Source organism: Pipistrellus kuhlii, unplaced genomic scaffold (genome assembly GCF_014108245.1).
Source record: "Pipistrellus kuhlii isolate mPipKuh1 unplaced genomic scaffold, mPipKuh1.p scaffold_m20_p_1, whole genome shotgun sequence".
Lineage (NCBI taxonomy): Eukaryota > Metazoa > Chordata > Mammalia > Chiroptera > Vespertilionidae > Pipistrellus > Pipistrellus kuhlii.
Window position 1 is genome coordinate 64,468,211 of NW_023425404.1, and position 6,294 is coordinate 64,474,504.

The window sequence follows — 6,294 nt, forward strand, 5'->3', positions numbered from 1 at the left end:
CTCTCATCGGGTTTTTGTTATTTACTCCCCTGACTTCATCCTCAGGTTTGGCTGACCCAAATGACATCAATTTGGTCTCTGTTCTCTTATCTCCCCGATGATTTACGCTATGTATTTTCTGGTTAGGGAGAAGAGGTATAAACCATTTGTTTTAAAGTGTCCTTGGTTAGGAAAGATAAGGTCTTGTGATTCACAATCTGGCTATAAATTGGTCAAATTATTTGCCCATTCCACTTGCTGAGGAACTTTCCTAGCTTCTTACTATGCTGCCTCAATTTGATTAGGACATCATCTTCAAATATTTTTAGTTAAACCTGACTGAGTTGTTCATGGAGAATAGCATAATCCACCATCAATAGAGAATGAGAGAAACTTCTCATTTCATGACCAATTCTACCCATCCCCTTGCGAGATGCCCCTTCAATGGAGGAAGTCACTAATGTGAATCATTATAACTCAAGATATAGGTAAGGGAGGGGGTGTTGTAACATAAAAAGCATCAATGCATCCCCTTCTCCCTTTGCTCTCTCTGACACTCTATAGGGATGTTAAAGTAGATTCCAGACTTACACACTCTTCAATTTGATTTATTCTTACAGTTTCCTAGAGAGGTTAAACATAACAAGAATTGGATTTAGAGCTTGGAGGAGATGCCCGAGGACTTTGAACTAGAGTATCGCACACTTGAACTACCATAAGTAGAGAGGCATTTTAATTGTTATTCATTGTTTGTGGCTCCCTTCGATCCTCCGGAAATTGGGGAAGAGAATAATTGACATTGCAGGATTCTAATACTTTCTTTGGATTCCTGGTGAAGGAATATTAAACACCATCAATAGAAAAACTGTAATATAAAATCTGACAATACTCAACACTTATTTGAGCATTAATTCGTTTATCATATTATTTTAAAATAATGACTTTCTACTGAATTTTTCCTACCAACATATAAGCAAGCATTCTGTGTCATCATTCACCTAAAAAACAAGTTAAATAAAATTTCCCAAACCTCACTCTAATTACCTCTTCATGTCTCTGCTTCCCTTTATAAAAATTTGTTGAAAATGTCATCTGTATTTTTTGCAAGCACTTTCTCACCTTCTAGTCTATTTAATTTTTAACAAATTTATTTTTCAAACTAATTCACTCAGATCATCTTTGTCATTCTTTTTCTTTCTCTATTCTTATGCCCTAAGTGATTTCATTGAGTCCTATGACCTAATACCTATTCACCAATATCTCCTGTATTATTAATTTTTGAGGTAGCAGCAAATAACTTCAATATTTCAATGTCTTACATTAAACATGTCTTTGTTATTAATGTAATATGAAAGCTGTGAATCACCTCTGGTTCTTTTTAACTTGGCTGGAATCAGTGTGACTTCTCATTCTAGACCGAGTACTATTTTTCTGGGATTATATTGTTTTTATGGTGGAGGGCAGAGAAAAAAAATTAACACAAACCATGAGATCACATTTAAAACTTTTGTTCAGACATGTACATACAGACATTCTTGTCAGCAGGGAGAAAGACCTAGCTTGAAAGGGAAAACTTGAGAGATTTAAAAGATATGAGACTTCTGGTCAAGATGGCAGAGGAAGTAAACATTATACTCCCTCCTCTCAAAACCATTTCAAAATTACAGCTAAACCAGAGAACAGCCATCATTGAGAACTGCATAATTTAGCAGAACAGAAGCCCTATAACTAAGGATATGCAGAAGATGCAATGTTGAGACTGGTAAGAGGTGTGCAGTTGTGGAACAAGCTGGTCTCACATCTATGTGTGACAGTTACAAATAGGAAGGGATATCCTAGTTGTAGAAGCCCCCCTGAGAAGCGAGGAGTCCCAGCACCATGCCAGACTCTCAAGCCCGGGTTCCAGTGCTGAGAAGTCCCCATAACTTCTGACTGTGCAAACCAGTGGAGATTGTGGCTGAGTGGGATGGGAGGCTTCTGGAATCCCAGGCATTCTTCTTAAAGAGCCCCTACAAACTTACTTGCTGGCAGACTCAATCACTCGGAGCTCCAGCACTAGAGCAGCAGTGCAAAATGTGCCAGGAACATATGGGGAGAAACTGAATTATCTGACTTCAAGGTGAGGCCTAGAGCGACAGCTTTCTCCCAGACAGAAGTGCTTACAAGAAGCCATTGTTACTTTGCTGAGCCCTCCTCCTGATGTTGCAGGCTGGGGATATATCTGAATCACCATCATCCTGGCTAACATTGCCCCATTCTGGTGATTTCCTGATACCCTGTACCACCCAAGTTGCAGGCCCATAGTAGCTGCTTCAAGGGGCCTTTCCATATAAATAGCATGCCTTGGCGCATGCTGTGAACTTTCTTAAAATCTGTAGATCACTTTGTAGCTCATACTGATGGCCCCGAGCCGGGCATAGGCAGTAGCTTACCTTGATCTGCACTGTCTTGGAGGCCTGAGAACAACACACCTGGTGGCCATTTTCAGACCACACCAGAGTACCATTGAACCACCTCCACAAACAACACACTAAAAGGGAAGTCTCAGCATTAGGGCCTTGCTAAAGCAAATCCTGCTATGCAGGGTAAGCCCCTGCACAACAGCTCTTCCACCGAAGTAATGGCCAGTCCTTTCAACCAGTTAGAGAGTCAATCCCCCTAGAGGTCATGACTAAACTTCAACAGGAGGGCACACACAACCCACAAAGGAACACACCTGGAGCACTCAGCTCAGGTAACCAAGGAGATTGTGCCACTGGGCCCCTCAGGACACTTCCTGCATAAGGCCACTCTACCAAGGCTGGGAGATAGAACAGCTTTACCCAATACATAGAAATAACCACAGGGAAGCAGCCAAAAATGGGAGACAAAGAAATATGTCCCAAATGAGAAAACAGGAGAAATCTCTGAAAAAGAACTAAATGAGATGGAGATAAGCAATCTACCTGATACATAATTCAAAACAATGGTTATAAGGATGCTCAAGGAATTTAGTAAGAATGTCAACAGCATAAAGAGGAATATAGAAACCATAGAAAAAGAACCAGTCAACAATGAAGATACAATAACTGAAGAACACCTTAGAAGGAATCAACACTAGATTAGATGAAGCAGACAATCAAATCAGTAATTTGGAAGATAAGGTAACAGAAAAAACACATAATCAGAACAGCAAAAATAAAATCATGTCTATTTTTTTTAAAGAGAAGAGTTTAAGGTACCTATGGGACAACATCAATTATAATAGCACTAGAGGCTTGATGTACAAAATTCGTGCAAGAATAGGCCTTCCTACTCCCAGCTGCTGGCACCAGCTTCCCTCTGGCACCCAGAACCCGGGCTTCTCTCACAGTCCCAGCTTTGTCCAGAAGTTCGTCAGGAAGGACATCTGGTCTAATTAGCATATTACGCTTTTATTATTATAGGTTTGCACCATAGGGATATGAGAAGGAGAAGACAGAGAACAAGGAATTGAAAACCTATTTGAAGAAATGATGACTGAAAACTTCCTAACCTGGCAAAAGAAATATACATGCAAACCTATGAAGCTCAGAGTCCCAAACAAAATAGATCCAAAGAGGGCCACATCAAGGCACATCATAATTAATATAACAAAGCTTGCCCAGCTGGTGGGGCTCAGTGGTTAAGTATCAACCTATGAACCAGGGGGCTCATGGTTCGATTCCCAATCAGGGTACATGCCCAGGGTGTGGGCTTGATCCCCAGCATAGGAGGCAGCTTATCAAAGATTCTCTCTCATCATTGATATTTCTTTCTCTATCTCTCCCTCTCCCTTCCTCTCTGAAATCAATATATTTAAAAAAAAATAGCAAAGGTTAAAGATAAAGGGAGAATCTTGCTTTCTAGGATTTTCGCACTTGCAGACACCGACCGGCTGTGCAGTGGCGATGCCGCGTGGAAGCTGAAGCCAAATGTCCCATATGGCCCCTCCGGCCAGCCAGGAACCTCAGATGAGACCTGCACCCAGGCCAGCACCAGCTGCACCCTCTTCTGTTGGCGCACCTGCTCCTGCACCCCAGCAGTCAGGTCTGATGGCCCAGATGGCAACCACTGCCCCTGGTGTGGCTGTGGGCTCTGCTGTAGGCCACACACCCAAACGTCTTCAAACTACGGCCCGCTGGCCACATGCGGCCCGCAGAGGAGTCTGATCCAGCCCGCCAGGTTTTTTGGGCAGTGAGCGCAGCCGAGGTGTTACAGTAGGAATTAGTAGTTCATATAGTCCAGCCCTCCAGCTCTCTGAGGGACCGTGATCTGGCTCCCACTTTAAAAAGTTTGAGGACCCCTGCTAGGCCATGCCACCACTGAGTGCTTCAGTGGAGGAAGTAATGCTGAGCCTGAAAGACCTGACATCACTTACCAGGAGCCCCAGGGAACGCAGGCATACCAGCAGCAGCAGCAGTTTGGCCCGTGCCTCTATGAGATGAAACAGTTCTTGGAGTGTGCCCAGAACCAAGGTGACCTTAAGCTTTGTGAGGGTTTCAGGGAGGTGTTGAAACAATGTAAATTTGCAAATGGATTAGCCTAATCAAGAAGGTCAAGTTGAAGAAATGGGAAATCATCTCTCCTGTCCAAGTTAACTTAGTATAAAAATATAATTGATAGTGAAATATAAAACTACTAGTTAACTCTCCTATATCAATAATAGTTTCCTTACTTCAGAGTTGCAGTAGAAGAGAGTGTGCTTACTGTGCAGAAATTCATTAAGATGATAATTCAGTTTGGGGCTGAGCAGATATTTGTGTGGCCTCCTTAAACCAGCTTTTGTGATATTTGTAAATCAGTTACAATAAAGTGATTTTCTTCCAAAAAAAAAAAAAAAAAAAGATAAAGGGAGAATCTTAAAAGTGTCAAGAGAAAAGCAATTAGTTACCATAAGATTTCCAGCTGATTTCTTAACAGAAAATTTGCACAAAATATTCAAAATGTTGAAAAGCAAAGGACCTATAATGAAGATTACTCTCCCCAGAAAATTTAACATTTAGAATGGTACAGATAAAGAGTTTCCTAGACAAGAAAAAGCTAAACGAGTTAATAACTACCAAACCAGTATTTTAAGAAATGTTAAAAGGACTTTTAAAAAAGATATTTTATTGATTTTTTTTACAGAGAGGAAGGGAGAAAGGAGAGAGAGTTAGAAACATCAATGAGAGAGAAACATCCATGAGCTGCCTCCTGCATACCTCCTACTGGGGATGTGCCCGCAACCAAAGTACATGCTGTTGACTGGAATTGAACCTGGGACCCTTGAGTCCACAGGATGATGCTCTATCCATTGAGTCAGAGCTAAAGAAACATTTTTAAGATGAAGAAAAAAAAGATCAAAATATGAAAAGCAAAGTAGCAATAACTACATATTTATCAAAATTACTTTAAATGTAAATGGATTAAATGCTCCAATCAAAAGACATAATATGGCTGAATGGATAACAAAACAAGATCCTTAAATATACTGTCTATAAGAGACTCACTTCAGATCAAAAGACACATGAAGACTGAAAGTAAAGGGATAGAAAAGATGTTTCATGAAAATTGAAACAAACAAACAAAAATCTGGGGTATCAGACAAAATATACTTTAAAACAAGAGACAAAGAATAAACACCCAGCAATTCCACTTCTGGGTGTTTATTTTAAGAAACCCAAAACACTAATTTGAAAAGACCTATACTTCCATATATTTATTGCATCGTTATATACAATAGCCAAGATATAGATGCAATCTCAGTGCTCACCATTGATGAATAGTAAAAAAGAAATATAATAGAGCATATGTACAATGGCATATGACTTAGCCATAAAAAAGAATGAAATCTTGCCATCTGCAGCAACACAGATGGACTTAGAGGTTATTGTGTTGAGTGAAATAATTCAGACAGAGAAATACAAATGCCATCTTATTTCACTTATATGTGGAATCTAAAAACAACAACAAAATAAATAAATAATTAAAATGGAAACAAACTCATAGGTACAGAGAACATTTTGTTTCCCAGATGGGAGGGAAGTTTGGGGGATGGGTGAAAAAGGGATTAAAAAGTATGAAAATAGTCATGAGCATTTAATGTATGGCATAGGAAATATAGTCAATAATATTGTAATAACTATGTATGGTATCAGATGAGTACTAGATTTTGTTTTAATTTTTTATTGATTGATTTTTTTTATAAAGAGAGAAAGGAAAGGAGAGGCTGAGAGAGAAACATCAATGTGTTGTTCCATTTACTTATGCATTTATTGGTTGATTCTTGAATGTGCCCTAACCAGGATCAAATCTACAAGCTTAGCATCAGGACAA

At 39.7% G+C, this 6,294-nt stretch overlaps 1 pseudogene; it reads left to right on the top strand.

The window, feature by feature from the left end:
- Positions 1–3,872: 3,872 nt before the first annotated feature.
- On the top strand, positions 3,873–4,803 carry LOC118726155 (annotated as a pseudogene).
- Positions 4,804–6,294: the final 1,491 nt, after the last annotated feature.